Source organism: Musca autumnalis, unplaced genomic scaffold, assembly GCF_047663935.1.
Source record: "Musca autumnalis isolate F117 unplaced genomic scaffold, ASM4766393v1 scaffold_1, whole genome shotgun sequence".
Classification (NCBI taxonomy): Eukaryota; Metazoa; Arthropoda; class Insecta; order Diptera; family Muscidae; genus Musca; species Musca autumnalis.
In genome coordinates, this window is record NW_027411644.1 from 216482609 (window position 1) to 216499890 (window position 17282).

At 36.1% G+C, this 17282-nt stretch overlaps 1 protein-coding gene across 5 annotated transcripts in view; it reads right to left on the reverse strand.

The window, feature by feature from the left end:
- Positions 1-16971, reverse strand: part of Vha100-2 (V-type ATPase subunit a family protein Vha100-2) — a 29933-nt gene extending 12962 nt beyond the window's left edge. Inside the window, exons 1-2 of one of the 5 annotated variants that reach the window (XM_073960163.1) lie at positions 16287-16599; positions 9320-9495 (exon numbers count right to left, since the gene is read on the reverse strand). The gene's annotated coding sequence lies outside the window, so the exon portion shown is untranslated. Of the gene's footprint in view, positions 1-9319; positions 11543-16058; positions 16246-16286; positions 16600-16678 lie in introns of those variants that run through there. The other 4 variants (XM_073960162.1, XM_073960164.1, XM_073960160.1 and 1 more) reach the window with 4 other exon arrangements.
- Positions 16972-17282: the final 311 nt, after the last annotated feature.

The window sequence follows — 17282 nt, forward strand, 5'->3', positions numbered from 1 at the left end:
CGTAAGGTGTTATGTACGAGGGGATTTTGCTCAATAACAAAAATATGAACATATAGAAGCATAGTTACATATATTGGCAAAAATAAGTGAAAATTCTTATGAAGATTTTATGAAATAAAAATGAACACACTAACAGTACGTTTACATTTATAAAAACCAATTTCAGCTGTCAATTCCAGGGCGTTTACGTCAAATGAAATCTTATCTCAAATCCAGTGGTTTTCCATTTGACTTGAACGCAACACAATTTATACTTCAAATCCACTGGATTTCGAAAATGTAAACGTACTCTTAAACTTGCTTTAGACTATGCACTTATACAAAGATTTAGTGCATTATGTCGATTTATTTGACATACATATGTACATATATTGTATGAAAATGACAACTTAAATACTGTGGATTTGCTAAACCAACCATAGTCTAAACGAGGTATTATAGCTCTTTTAGACTAGGACAGGGTTTACATTTACGAAATCCACTCGATTTTAACTGTCAATTCCTTTGTGTATACGTCAAATGAAAACTTATGCGAAATCCATTGGATTTCATTTGACGTTTAAGCAATGGAATTGACAGTTGAACTCGAGTGGATTTCGTAAATGTAAACCAAGCCTAGCCATAAATCCTCAACTGGATTTAATAAATCCAGTACAAATATCATTGCATTTAGATATAGCTATGGAGGATTTAAATGACAGTCAGCTGATTTTTGTTCATAGCACAATTACCAAGGTAGATGCATCGGCACATCTGATCGATCGATGATAAATTGAATTCGTCTCAAAAACATACGACAAATTACAAATTTATTGTTTAATATCGAAAATGTTAGCACATTATGCTACAAATTCTAACTAATGAGCAAATAATGAATTATTTTATCGTATAGATATCGTAAATATTAGTTTTGGTTGATTAAAATCAACTTTGTATATCAAAGCAAATTTAATTTTTTCGCCTTGTTTACAAATTTTGACGTTTTTAATTATTTTTGTTGTAGCAATTCACCGATGCATCTACCTTGTTTCTTGTGCCAGCTTGCATCCTTTTGTATTTGCTAGCAACATGTTGCAAAAAAAAACAGAGTTGTATACCAGGATTTATGCCTGATTTAAAACAAATCCACTCAATACGAGGATTTATTTTTGTATGGGAAATCTGGTAGATTATTGCCGGATTTAGCAAATAAATCCTTATAATGCCCTAAATCCGGCTAATGAGGTCGTATATATAGCGCATTTACATAATTAACAAGAGGTTTAGTAAACAAGTGTCATTTAGGTTGTCAATTCCTGAAAATATCTGTCAAATATATGACGGCCCTATGTATTTTATAGCTAAAAAGCTTTTACCAGGTTTTTAATATTAGTGAAGACATACTAGTCTTCATCTGTTTTTTTTTTTTTAAATGTATAATATTCCAACCTCTTTTCAATATAAATAGTTTGCTTAAAAGTTGAATACTCTCACGTTTAAATATGCGAAAAAAATACTTGTTGACTTTTTGTTGTTGCTATTGTGACAGATTGACATTTTGTTGTTGAAAACTTGTTTGGATTTGTAATTAAAAACAAAACAACAAAAAAAAAAAACAAATCATATGTCTGGTTTCCATAAGCAAATCTTTTTTGAGTAAACAAATTCAACAAACCAATCCGTCCGTCCGTCATTCGGGTCAGACACTCTCAATGTTCGGTAATTGAAATCTGGCAAAATTAAACAAAAATCAGCCAGCTCCATTGTATGCAAATTATAGCTTTAGGGTGGTATAATCTAAACAATATCAAACAGAAATGTATTTGAAAAAGCCACCTGACTTTATTTGTTTGTTGTATATTATCTGCTATTTTATTTGCAAAAACAAATACAAATCTTATGATAAATCCCCTCACCAAGGCTCTAAATGCGTTTACTCTGATTTTTATTTGTTTCATTTATTTGAATGAAAATTGCGGCATACCTTGTCATGTGAGGTTAAAATTTAATTTCGTAAGATGATACGATAAGAGGAAGAGGTTAAAGTAATGTGACTGATAAGTGAGCCAGCCAGCTTGTGTGATCTATATATTTTCCATTTGTTGATCTTCTTCTTTTGATGTTGACTTAAGATAACTGCCAAGACATGTGATCATATGATGATGATGTTATATTCTACAGAAACCATGCTGATCACATGACAAATCTATGGAGTCGGTAATAGAATGTTAAATGCATATTATTGCTCTGTTCCAGAACCTGCAAGAAGCTACTATTTTTTACTACGATAACATTTTTTCCTTTATGTTATCGGAAAAAATAGTAGAAATTAGTAGATTCTTGCAGTTCTGGAACAGACCATATGTATTTATGGTATAAGTGCTTGTATATGTAAATGATTGTCCATTTAGAGTCTTATTAAAAAACCATTTACCCGACGAATAAACCTCAAAATTTGAAGTTTTTTAGGGGCAATCACTTTCTTTGATGTAAACAAAAGCTTATTTGTCTTACATTTACGAAATCGAGTGGATTTTAACTGTCAATTCCTTTGTGTATGTCATGTATGTCAAATGAAATCTCATCTGAAATCCATTGGATTTCATTTGACGTTTAAGCAATGGAATTTACATTTGTAATCGAGTGGATTTCGTAAATATAAACTTTGCATTAAGCCGTATTTACATAAACATGTTTAAATAATGCATCATTTAAGGTAAAAACTCAGTCAGTTCTTCGCTTAAATTTTCTGGTTTGCATCTTTGTGTTTATTTCAGGTCGAGTCCATATTTTGTTGTTGCCCTGTTCCAGAACCTGCAAGAACCTACTATTAATTAATTAACATTTTTCTTTGGGTGTTTATTGTTATACAGCGTAACAACTATCAATGCGTTCACCATCATCACCCATCTACTACTATATATGTGTATGCATGCCCATAAAACTCAATAACAATAAAACACACTATAGAACATTTGTAGTATTTTAAAATAATAAAATTAATTTGTCATTCGTTGTACTCTTTTATGTGTATGCTGCTGGTGTGTACAACAACAACAACATCAAAATACCCATAGAACTTCAATAAAAATCCAATTTTCTAGCATTCAATTGAGACCAAAAAAAAATATGTATATAAGCCGGCCTTTTGTCTAATGGATTCTAGTTTTTGTTGTTTTTATTGAATTCAATTTTATACTAAAGAGGTGGGGGGATATGAAAAAAAAAAATGATAAAACAAAGATCGAGCTATTTGTTGTCTAACCGGGTCAGTTGTTCGTTCAGGAATTGAAAACTATCGAACTCTTTTTAAGGGAAAGAAAAACTGTGACCCTTAAGCTGAAAACACATCCAACGTTTGAGTAAAGTTTTGTGTCATTTCTGGTAGAAGAATAAATGACAAAGTGCTGCCAATTTCCATTTTTTCTTTATTCTTATACAAGAAATGACACAAAACGTTGCTCAAACGTTGGATGTGTTTAGGGCTTTAGTCATGTTTACATTAGAGCTTTTTGGTGGATTATAGTACGTTTAGATTTACGATTTCGTATACGTCAAATGAATGAAATATGAATATTATGTTGATTCTGCAGCTGGCCCAACTTCTAAACCCCAACAAAGGGTGATAGAGGTGAGTCGACTGATGAAAAAGAAGATACCATCCGACACAAGTGGGAACACGAGCGGGCGGAACAGTGATGGGACAGTAACCGGGGGACTGATCCAAAATCACTGGTGAAGAGAATGAGGTCGTCTGAGGAACAAACTCCTTCTGCAAAGAAGTCTACGTTGTCACAGCCGGTCTATCCATCGGCATCGTTTGCTTCAGTGACGAAGAAGGCTAGTGAGAGGATCACTAATGAAAAGGTTAAAGCCTCTTCATCTAGTGCTTCTTCTCTGAAGCCTTGTACGTCTGGAAAGGTGAGGAATGCTAGTGAGAGGATCACTAATGAAAAGGTTTAAGCCTCTTCATCTAGTGCTTCTTCTCTGAAGCCTTGTACGTCTGGAAAGGCGAGTAAGGATACATAGTGCTCTGCCGACTCCATGCTCTTCTGTAAAGGCGAGTGAGGATAAGGTAAAACCTAGTGCTCTGCAGACTCCCTGCTCGTCCAGAAAGGCGAGTAAGGACAACGCGGAAACTGGTGTTTTGCAGAATCCAAGCTCGTCTGTGAAGGCGAGTAAGGAAAATTCAGGACCTAGTGGTCGTAAGATTCCCTGCTCGTCCGCGAAGGTGAGTAAGGACAACGCGAAGCCTACAGCTCTGCAGACTCCTTGCTCGTCAAACCCGAAGCAGGATGACATCGCTGCTCGACGGATTGTCTCGGGTGAGATCCGGCTGGCAATCATAGACAGGGCTGATCCCTATGGGCGTATCAGTGACTGTCATTGATTGCTAGTTGAGGGTCGTCTTCGGGACATCCTCATCTCGGACGTGGTTGAACAGGCAAATGTGCGGCTGGGCCAGTCTGCTCTTTACAAGGGAGTCAAGGTAATTAGCTGTGAAAACAAGAAATCGGCAGATTTCCTTGTTAAAACAGTTAAGAACATTGGCTCTCTTTGGGAAGGTAGCAATTTGGAGGCTGTACCTTTGTCTGAGATACCATGTGGGATGATAACCTCAGTATGGGTCCCTCCTCCTTCAATGGAGCTAGGAAGAATACTGAAGTATGTTGAGAAGCAGAACGTCGGTCTTCAGATGGGAAATTCGAGGATTCTCGGTTCCTTTAAGAAGAACGACGGACTGGTTATAAAATTCGCCACGGACAAGTCCGGAGAGGACTTTCTAAGGAGTCGAGGAAGGGTGCTGAACTTTGGATTAGGACGAACATAATCGTCCGAATCCCACCAAAGCACCAGTAGGTAGGAAGCGGCAAAAGCTTAGTTTTGTGCAGATAAACCTGCATCATTGCAAAGCTGCTGCTGAACTACTGAAAAACCTCTCGACTCAAGACATCGATATCGCCCTAGTCCAGGAACATTATTTATATAAAACTAAGGTGAGTGGGCTTAGCGTCAAGAACTTTTCTGTTTTCGGTGCCTCAAATGGGGACAAGGAGAGGACATGTCATGACTAAAAAGAATCTTAACCTAATCCTTCTGTCCAATTACAGTAGAGGTGATATAACCACGGTACGGATGGAAGAAGGTCGGAGCAAACCCTTAGTTTTGTCTTCGATTTGCCTGCCTTACGAAGACCCCGAACCACCAGGCAAGGTCGTTCAGGATCTAGTGGATGGGACGACAGTGGCATTGACTACTGCAGACTATGTAAAGATGCGGAGGAGATAGAGACTGTCGAACATCTGCTTTGTTGGTGTCCCATGTTGCAAACAAGGAGATACCGTACACTAGGCAGATATGAGATAGCCACGCTGACCTTCCTGTCTAACGTAGATCCCATCGTCCTACTCAACTTTGCCAGACATCTAGCATGGCTTGGCAAAGGTTCTTAACAACCCTTAATAATCAGACTCTTTTCACTTTTCCACATAATTCCTTGGCGTCAATCTCTACATCTCCCACTCTCACCATCATCTCTATCCTATCATCCTCATCTCACCAAGCTGCATCAACACTCTATCATCTCAACAACACACATCCACCATCTTTAAATCATCATTTCCATCATCTTTCAAAAGCCTACACAGGATGAACACAATGGACCAACGGTCTCCGAGTGAAACAGTCAGCTATTATAATAGAGGGCTGCGCATCCTTAAACCTAAACCTATGTTGACGGATTCTTTTCTCTCTAATACATACCACCTCGTTATCTTGTTGCGATCAGGTGATTTTGGGGAGTCTTTTAAGCTTCATTGCACATTGATTAGCACCAAAGCCTTAAACGACATTTGCATTAGAGCCGAGTTAACTTACTTTATGAGGATTTATTTTGGCGTATACGCAATGGAATTGACATTTTAAACCCAGTGGTGAGATTTCATTTAATGTGATTTAATAAAATCACTGGGTTTCAAATGTTAATTCCATAGCGCAAATGTCAAATAAATCTTCGTAAAGTAAATTGCGTTTTTTGAGAGAGAGCGGAGAGGAAAGAGCTCCTATATACTCTTTCTTGGTACCTATTTCCCAAAAACTCAATTTACTTTACGGCAAACTTTATACGAGTGACTTTGGACTTTGTTAAAGACAAAATATGCACTTCCTATACTAAAAATTTACATAATCGTTCTAAGAAGACATCTGTCGCATGGATAAAAAATCCGGGCATGGCCCGGTGCCTTATTTTTCGTCGGAATTCGTAGCTGCAATTTTATTTCTTCGATTGTGACGTCTTCATCTAGAAGTATATCTATTGTATTGGGTAGTGCATAAAGGATCGGAGCAGAGAAAACTATCGGATTCAAGAGACCTTGGAAATATGTCTTTAAAATATCCACAGAGATACAACTGTCGGTATTTAGATCCACTTGTCTGATATTTTTAGCCAATTTTCACCAGGCTTTACTATCTAGATGTTCTGCCTAATATTACCTCCAGGCTTTTATAATACTCGGCTGTATGCATAATCGGATTAAACATATACAGAGATACAACAGTCGACATTGAAATCCACTTGTCTGGTTTTCTTAGCCAGTTTTCAGTATTCCTTACTGGCGAATGTTCTGTCTAACTCTAACGCCACACTTTGACACTTTCACAGCATCTAGGAGAGAGCGGAGGAGCAGCTCCTTCATCTCCGCTCTCTCCCAAAAGCTGTGAAAGTTTCGCATGAAAGTTTGAACGTATGGCTTTAGAACAGAACCTGCAAGAATCTACAAATTTTTTACTACAACAATTTTTCCTTTATGATATCGAAAAAATTAGTATATTCTTGCCTGTTGTTTAATATGAATTCCATGTGTGCCTTCTTTCCTTGTTTCCTTCTTTTTAGCAATAACTTTTTCTTATATCTTCTGAGTGCCAGCATATTCTTCATTCAGTTTATTAAATATTTTGTATGTTTCAGAAATTTCAATATCACTTAAACGAATTTATTTCAATAATAAAAGTGGGTTTATTTCAGAGTCATACTTATTGAAATAATTGCAATATTGTCCCCATTATCATCTTTGGTTCTTAATTTCCCTTCGAAAACCAGTAATATCCTGTTCATGATAACGACTTGTTGGAATTAATGCAAATGCCTTAAATGCTTCCTTGTCGTCGTTTTTTTTTTTTTCACAAACAATCCCCTTAAATTTGTTTACCATGAAATCAATCACCAAGTGGCTCATAAATCACTTTTTTATAAAAAAAAAAGAAACACTAATATACAACACAAAACTCATCGGATATGCGGAAAGTCCACCATTTGCCTGACCACCACTTCAAATTATATAATTCAATCTAATCGTATCTCTAATTAAAATCTAGAGAAAGAAAGAATGAATTGTGGTTGCGTCGGCATTACCCATTAAAATCAAAATTAGAAAGGTGGACAAGCGGGGGAAACAAATGATAGCCGTAACAGTTTTTAATCAAGTGAATTAGAAAAAAAAAACTCAAGATAAGCTCCCCAAGTATTATAATGCCAAGTGATATTTTCATTTTCTTTCAAATAAGTGAATCATAAATTATGGGGAATGAGGGTTTGACTTTTTTAACATATTTTTCGTGGGGATAAGATTTCAAGTTTTTGGCTTTACAAAACCAGATAATATTGTTATTGAAATATGACGTCGGTCTGGGCGCTTTTAAGGCAGTGAGTTTTCTCTTTTCGATAACAAATTTTATATTTAAAAATAAAGATTATGAAATATGTACGGTATAAAAATAAATTATGACTCTTGATTGCAAATAACAATGTGAATGCCCGAGAACAAGAATGGAGTTTTTTTAAAAAAAATGTTGTCTCAAGTATGTAGTTGTAGTCGGGTGGCTGAGGCGTTTAATGAAATAAATGTTAACTAACCCTGCGTTTACAAATGACAGGACAGTTGACTTCATGTATTGATTGTCAAAATCCCACAACTTGCCTGTGTGACGTAGGCGTCCCGACAACTGCATAAACAGTTGTAAAATTTTGAATGAAAATCGTCGATTTCTTTTTGTTTTCCGTTCACATATTTTGTTTTTGCTCATGTTCTTTTGTTTTCAACACATTTCAATTATTATCTCACTTATCTTTACAAAAATGTCAAAAATTTGTCTTCCCTACTGTCTGTGAAAAAATGATGGACAGCTGGGAGACAAACGACAAATGTATGTATGTGTTATTAAATCAGAGTTGGATTTGAAGACAAACTGTCTAGTAAAGGCATATTTAAACAAATCGCAAAAACCTCATATGGGACACAAGAAAATAATTTCAATATCTTGCAGGAAATGCAATGCTTTACAGATCTGTATTGTCATTCTCTAACCTAACTCTTTGTTTGAGTTACCGACAAAAATCGGTGAAATTAAAATGCTTACAATTACGGTAGTTGTCTATATTATTCTGTAAGTTATAGCACGTTTATATATAACCGGATTTAACAAACCCACAGGGTTTCAAATGTCAATTTCATTCCTTATATTTCAAATAAATCCTCCAAGAAGGTTAACCCTGCAAAAGGCTATAATATAAACATGGCCTTACCGACCAATAAAAGGTATGTTCCTTTACGTTCAAGAATCTTCAAGTTTTACCACTTTTTACTCGAAAAGCGTTCCTTTACTTCAGACACAATACAATTCATATGGGAGCGGTTTTAAATTTTTACTACTTTTGAAGGTTTTACTATTTTCAGAAGTAAAGGAACAGACCAAACGTTTTTTACACCGATAGCATGGTACAATAATACAGGTAGCATTATCATGCCAGCTGATGGTAACATAATGTGTCAATTGCATTGAATTGATGTCAAATTTTGACATCTTATGTTGCCAACAATTGCCGATGCGGCTACCTGTGTATTTGTACCATGACCGATAGCAACAGTGTTGTCAACTTTTATTTAAACTTTTCATTCATAACTTCGCCAATATTTGTCGTTAACTCCAAAAATGAGTTAGAGAATCCCACTACAGCCTTTATTTCCAAATATTATTAAAGAAAAAATAAACACCAAAAATGTTTGAAATGTGAGAATGTATTTAGTTTTTAAATTATTACAATAATTGTCATTTATGATGACAAATGACAGCCACCTAGACACAATGACAAGTGATGTACTAATCAATCATGGTCTGACACGCAATGAATGTGTCTCGATGGCATTGGGTTAATCACAATGTAAATATTTGTTGAAATATTTCTTTTCTTTTAGACATAACAATGTTTACATACACAACAATGTAACAACAACAATTTAATTAATAAAATATAAATTTCACAAAAAGAACATAGTATCACCTTGATAGTATCCGCTAGACTGTTATTCTCCACACAAAATATTTTGAAATTTCTTCTTTCACAATAAATTTTAACTGATGGTGGGGTATTCATAAATTGAAGTTAATACCCAACTGTGACAGCAACTGGTAGTAAGGACGGGGTATTTACTATTGCGTTGACATGTTTAAGCCCCACTAAGTTAACAAAAAATTTATTGGCATTATTTACTTTTATTTCCAAGAGATTTGTTTTTTCTTGTCTTTATTTAGAATTATTTTTGTTATTTAAACAAAACCAAATCACATGACCAGCGCGCTTGATTTGTTCTCGCTCACACTCTCACATTCAAAACGAGTTTAAGTAAACAACAAATGATTGCGTTATTGAGAAGTCTTTTCTTTGAGAGATGGAGAATTTTAAGCATACTTAGGCCCTCAGTGTTGTCAAACGTCACATTACGTGTGACACAATCATTATTTTGTGTTGTGTCTGTTTTTAAGCTTTGTATTTTTAGTTTCGCACAATTTGCAAATCACATGATCACCAAAACGAGAATTTATTTTGTTTGTCAAAAGTCAATAAATTGTTAATGACTGAAACTCGTGCTTAAAAATAACCAAACACTGAAGAGAGCATTTAAAGAGAGTGTGAGAAATTAAGCCCCAAAACACGTACAATTAATTATGTTGCCGGACTGGTTGGGTTGGTGTGCGTGTTAAGTAATTGAGCCCCCCAAACATTGGGTGGGGAGCATCATCAGTAAAGTAAAACAACAACATAAAGAACAATAATTTATTGCCACATTCTGTGGCTATTGGACGATAATCGTCTCTTTGTGATTTAAAAGTGATGCCAATTTGACAAAAAGAAATTGAAATGTAACGTTTAAAAGACCATAAGATTTACAGTGACTCTCACGACTAATCGGACACTTGCAACATCGAATTTGTTTTCTTCATTACTTATAGAAGAATTATTTTAAAAGGTAACTTTTATGCATCAATATAAAGGAAATTTTATTAACATTTATAATGTGGAAGAAACAGGGGTTATTCAGTAGTGCCATTCTCATTTTTTGAGTTAACGGCAAGAATCGGCAAAATTAAAATGCTTATAATTTCGGTAATTAACGATATTTTTCGGTAAGTAAACGACGAACGAAAAGTAGTCGTAAAGTTCTACCGATTGCAAGAGTGTTGTCAACTTTTATTTGAACTTTTCATTTAAAAGTTTGCGTTTTAATTTTAATTTAATTTTACATTTGTTGTAGTCCAAATTTATATTAGACAATTTTCCTTGCGGCAATTGTCAGTTTGATGGAGAGAGGGGTGATGCATATGGTAACCCTTTGCCTCTCAACACCCTCTCTCACCTACAAACTGACAATTGCCGCAAGGAAAATAGTCTAATATAAATGTGGACTAACTCAAAAAATGAGTTAGAGAATCGCACCACTGAACATAAATTTCCCGGGAGTTTTCTCACTTTCTCCTTTATGTTGATAAGGGCGAAAAGACAAATCTCATCGGTAATCTTCGTTTGGTTTTATGTAAACGCAATATTATAAGTTTTTTTTTTCAAGGCGGATCTGTCGTGAAAATTTCCTACATTTGCAAAAAGAACAGAAAAAAAAACAACAATTACATAACCCCCCGTTTACACATGCAAGTGACAGTTCGAAAAATACCAATACACTCACACATATTCACTGCCACACCAACTAACAACCTCACTGCCGACAAAATTTCCTTGTCAGTAATCAATGTAAGTGCTTTGAAAGTAACTTCAATTTTTTCCGAACGTTTACACATGCAAGTTTCAGTTCGAAAAAATTGAAGTTTCGACTATAATATGTATACACAACTTTCTGCAAGTTACTTGCATGTGTAATCCTTTGGTAAGTCTCATACATTTTGGGACATTGTAAGTGACACTTTATGGTTTGCAAAGTCATTTTCTTTCAATGTAATCTCTTTCATTAGGTCTGTACGATAACTCAAAAGTTTTTACAAATTTGTACAAACTTTTACAAAATGCTGTTCGTTAACAAACTTGTTCAGTTACCCCCCGTTTACACATGCAAGTGACAGTTCGAAAAACACCAATACACTCACACATATTCACTGCCACACCAACTAACAACCTCACTGCCGACAAAATTTCCTTGTCAGTAATCAATGTAAGTGCTTTGAAAGTAACTTCAATTTTTTTCCGAACGTCTACACATGCAAGTGTCAGTTCGAAAAAATTGAAGTTTCGACTATAATATGTATACACAACTGTCTGTAAGTTACTTGCATGTGTAATCATTGGGTAAAAGAGAAATGCAAATACTTTTTACTTGCGAAGTTATCGAACAGGCCTATTCTCAAGGTACTTTTCATAGACGAAAGTAAGTTTAACCTGTAGGGTTTTGACGGGCGAAGGTTACCTACTTGCGTACTTGCCAAAAAATACCATATCTATGGTCGTTCATGATTTGGGGGTGTGTATCGGCGAAGAATCTTAAGCACAAAATTGGAAGTTGCCCGATCTGGGTTAATCTATAACTTTCCCCATGTACACCTCCTTAATCTCCAGATCTAAGAGTAGCCTTTTCACGTTAATTTTTTTACATTGCCGACCGTCTCCCTATTCCAGTAGGGACCATGGATCTACTCAGTTTGCAAGATCCGCATTCACCACATGTCAACATCGGTGTTATTGAAAGAGCACACTTCCGACGTTGCTTTGGTCTTAGCTCCAGGGCTACAGCGATATGAATTATGCTGATACTTGTTGCTCCAAAACATCTGCCAACATGTCTCCAACTTTGCCGTCGTCACACCGGAAGCAATCCCTCCCCAACAACAATACCGGAAGCAATCCCTCCCCTACAACAACAAGACAGCATCTAGCACCACAACTTGTTTGTCAGCACCCCGGAAATTCATCGTTAATGTAATTGAATTGCAACGATCTCCGCAACAATGTCAGCAAAATTGTAGATTTTATGACTCGGAGAAATACTAACATCCGTCACCTGCAGCTTGAACGTTGCGATGTTTACAACGTTTTGAAAAATGATTGTACAAGAAGCGGAGGATCTGGACTTGCCTTCTTTATTCACCGGTCTATTCAGTACAAACATATCTTGCTTGAGCTTGACACTAGGAATTAATGAATACATACCGCGTATGAACAGTTGTGCCCTGCGTTTTATGTCCGACATTATTTCGCTTTTGGAGGGCAATAACAGTCTGGTGCTAGAGAACTTCAACGCTCATCAGAGGGGGTACAGATATACCATGTTTAACGTGGGTATCTACCTTCCGGTCTAACCCCACAGTGTTCACACAACACGCAGATGATTACAAGCGACCAACCAGGGATCCTTGCACCATAGTGAGGTACCAATTGTGTTCAAGTGTTTGGCCCTGTTTGCTACCTTAGTTTGGTGCAGGACCCATTTAAATTCCTGCCTTTCTATGACTCAGACCGCCACATTCAAGCCGTGGTTACTTCGATGGCCGTGAGTAAAAGATGTCGAATTTTATTAATTTACATTTGACATTTACATACAAGTGACAAATAGAAAAAGGAATAGAGAAATAGGTATACAATGATGGCAAATTTAAAATGGAATTTGCTAAACAACATTTACATAAGCCTTTTTGGGAGAGTGTTAGTGACATGTTATAGTTTGGTAAGTCATTTCTTTAGGTTCGGTTATGTTTTGGGGTGTATATCGGCGAAGAATCCCAGGCACAAAATCAAAGGTGACCCGATCCCATGTACCCCTAACAACAACAATAAACGCAGCATCTAACACCATATGTTGTTGTTCAACGTCCCGGAAATTCTGCGTTAATGTAATTCATTTGCAACGACTTCCGCAATCTGGGTACAACCACAACCATTACGATACTCTCACAAGGGGCCGGCACCAATTATCAGACTAGGTCAACAGACCTAGGGGGGTACCCTTGGTCACAGAATTAAGTCTCTGGTACGACCTCGTTACTAAGAACACTACTATAAGTTGGTTCCCAAACGATGCCGGGCTGTTGGAACATTGTACTGGACGATCAAATTTATATCTACACATTTTGCACGGTGAACGTGGCCACACATCAACAACTTGAAATCAATAGGAGGTACCACCATACTTTACGATGAACGATATTGGGTACACACGAAATCTCAATGGTAATGCTAAAGTAACTTGATGATCTTGGGGTTGAATATTTGACAAGTAGCTCATTTACTCAAAGAGTGACACATATGAAAAAATCTAGTTTCGAGAAAAACGCGTTTTAAGTTGGCGATTGAAATTTGACTTCCCAAAATAAAAAGATTATTACACAAAAACTAAAATAAGTACTTGGACCATATTTTGTAAAGGCATATTTTAATAATTTAATTCGAGCTTGCTCCCGACCCTTTCATATTTGGAATATCATTGATGCATTGACCGACTTAAATGACAAACGAAAAAAAAAAACAGCTAAAGTAGCAACACTTTTACTAATATTTCATTTTAATTACTCAACACAGGTTATATGAGACAATGGAAGAGAGACAAAGAGCTATGGGTGCGGAGTAGAAAAACAAAACTCAATCAACTGGCCCAGAGAGCAGAATGGGGTGCATTACTGCTATTTTCTTTGGGGGAACCCAACGATATGGTGGAGCTGAAGAAGGGAGTGTTGTTTGCTTTTAACTAAACGAAAAAAATCCCCCAACATGTTATGCCGTAATGTGCTCTCAGAAATGGCTGGAATTTTGATTTCAACCACAACAAAAAAAGCTGAAATAACATGTTGTTTATTTTGTTTTCTGACTTTGGTTTCGTTTTTTTCAGATATTTGCAGTAGATGATTTTTTCGATTTCGATTGGAAAAAAAATGTACGCGTACACATTATGAAAAAAGTGATGATACAGTGAAATGTGTTTGTGTGTGAAATTCAAAACGCAACTCAAAACTTTGTACTTCGTAATGAAAAATGAAACTCAGCTTCCTCGGTTTTTTGTACCCAGAGACGAGAGTGACGTCTAGGCTTGGTGGCTAGACTGTTGTTGTTGTTGGTTTAGTTGTTTATGATCATATGACTTGGCTGACTACTGGATGTGAAAACTGTTAGCTAATAAATGTTAAAGCGTTAAAGCGTTCGTTGCTATTTTTTGTTAGCAATCACGTGTTAAAAAGTCTAGATTGCTATATTCACGCAAGGTTTTGAGAAGCGAAGACATTTGGTCTGTTCCTTTACTTCTAAAAATTGAAAAAAGGTAAAAGTTGTAAACTGCTCGAACAAAAATTTTATGCTCTTTGAAGTAAGAGTGGCAGAAAGGGTGCCTCTATAGCAGCGACGACCACAGAAATACAACCAAAGCGAAGACATGTATGAACGTATGAGTGAAAAAAGCAACAACCACATTATGTTTTTGTCTGTTTTCATTCATTTACACTGTACGTGAGAGAGAGAAGCAAATGCAAAAACAACTCAGTGGGCGCCCTCAGTATACGATCTAAGCAAAGAAGCTCGTCCCTGCTCTATAGACCGTTTCTAAAAGAAAACGTGTGTCTATAGATCCTTTCTGAAAGAAAGGGTGCTTCTGTAGACTCTTTCCGAAAGAACGGGTGCCTCTATAAAGTCTTATCCGAGAGAAAGTTGGTTTCTTAGGCCCTTTCGGAAAGAATGTGGGCTTCTATAGACCCTTTCTGAATGAAAGTGGGTAAACCCTCTCTGATAGAAAAGGTGCTTCTACAGACCCGTTTTGAAAGAAAGGGTGCTTCTATAGACCCGTTTTGAAAGAAAGGGTGCTTCTGTAGACCCGTTTTGAAAGAAAGGGTGCTTCTGTAGACCCTTTCTGAAAGAAAAGAGCTTCCATACACCCTTTCCGAAAGAAAGGGTGCTTCCATAGACACTTTTCGAAAGAAAGGGTGCTTCTATAAAACCTTTCCGAAAGAAAAAGGGCTTCTATAGACCCTTTCCGAAAGAAAAAGGCCTTCTATAGACCCTTTCCGAAAAAAAGGGCTTCTATAGACCCTTTCCGAAAGAAAGTGGGCTTATATAGAACCTTTCTGAAAGAAAGTGTAATTCTAAAGACCCTTTCCGAATGAAAGTGGGTTTCTATAGACACTTTCTGAAAGAAAGGGTGCTTCTATAGACCTTTTCTGAAAGAAAGTTGCTTCCATAGACCCTTTCTGAAAGGAAGGGAGCTTCTATGGACCCTTTATGAAAGAAAGGGTGCTTCTTTAGACCCCTTCTGAAAGAAAGTGCGATTCTATAGACCCTTTCTGAAAGGAAGGGAGCTTCTATGGACCCTTTATGAAAGAAAGGGTGCTTCTTTAGACCATTTCTGAAAGAAGTGCTTCTTCTTTAGATCCTTTCTGAAAGAAACTTTTACAAGTTTTTTTTACGGGAACACACATTGCATCTTATGTCTCATTTGGACACTTTTCACATCGATCGGAAAGTATTGATCTCCCACTGAATAGCTAGATGTCATTGGGATCAGTATAACAAGGACTAGCTATAGTAAAAAAATCGAATCGAACAGAGGGACGCTTTTAAAGGACACTTCTCAAGTTTTATCAATCATCCAATTCTGCATTATTTCAGCCTCAATAACTTGTGATCTGACCGCACTTTAGGTAATTTTTACTTTATCGATGTTGTCTTTGAAAATAAGAACACACTTTTTCCCACATTTTGGCACAAAATTGTTTATTTTTTTTCTATTGTCTTGTTTTTGTTTTTCTTATTTTTGTACTTTAGATGATTTGTATTTTATTTTGTGGTTGTTTTTGTTGTTCAGATTTTCTGAGATTTTTTTCTAAATTGAAATTTGTTTTTGTGTCTGAAAATGTTTCAATTTTTTGCACAGCAATAAAACAAAAACCAGCTATGACAACGGCAACGACCACCACCACGATCCATCCATCCGTCCACCTCTGTCTGTCTGGTAGTATTTTGTTTTAAATAATTTTTTGGCAATCACCTTGAATAACTTGTTGGCAATTGTTGTTGTCGTTGCCGTTTCTTTTTTTTTAACAAAAAAAAAAAAATCAGTTTCGCACACTGTTTTGTTTTGTTCTTTTTATGTGAGATTTAATGCCAAATAAAACATAACACAAAACAACAACTGCTATTCATTGAAACAGGAATATTCACAAATGACACGATAAAACACTTGTTTCAATTTATCCGTTCATCATTTCCTTTCTCTCTTTATTACACGACGAGCAAAGGAATTGTCGTCGTTTGATTATGAACACCACTTCATCATGAACATCACGTCAAAAATCCATATTTATTTCGTTTCTTTTGAAGTTATTTTTGAATTTTGTTTCGTGCACTTCGTTTTATTGAACTTTGCTGATTATTACTTACGTTTGCCTTTTAACAATTTATTCCGTTAAAATATTCTACTGTTTTTTTTATAACCGACGACAATAAAGTTGTATTTTTTATAAATTGTTGCCAATTTATAAAATGAGAGATTGGCGCGTTCAGAACCTGCCTCGTCGGTTGAAAGCACTCGTCTGTTTTTAGTTGAACATTTTTAGTATTTAGCAAGTCTTATCACCAGTCAGCAACCCATACTAGCCCCACCAGTTAGCGCGGCTAGGCTAGCTAGCACGCGCACACACACTCTCATGGCCCCAAATTCAAATTGGAGCCACACTCTTTTATTTGCCATCATTTAACATGTGTTCTCTTTGACATGCATGGTTATGTCAACTCTTTCATTCTCTTATTCTATGTGTGTTGGAATTCTCTTATCAAACGCATTAGGCCTGTTCGATAGCTTCGCAAATAAAGAGTATTTGCAAGTTATTGCAACTACTTGCAAGTACTTCTCATTTCTCTTTTACTGAACAAGTTTGTTATCGAACAGCATTTTGTAAAAATTTGTTATCGTACAGACCTATTAAAAAATGAATATTCTTATAGTTGGTTTACCTTTGGCGTTTACCATGATTTCGTATACATA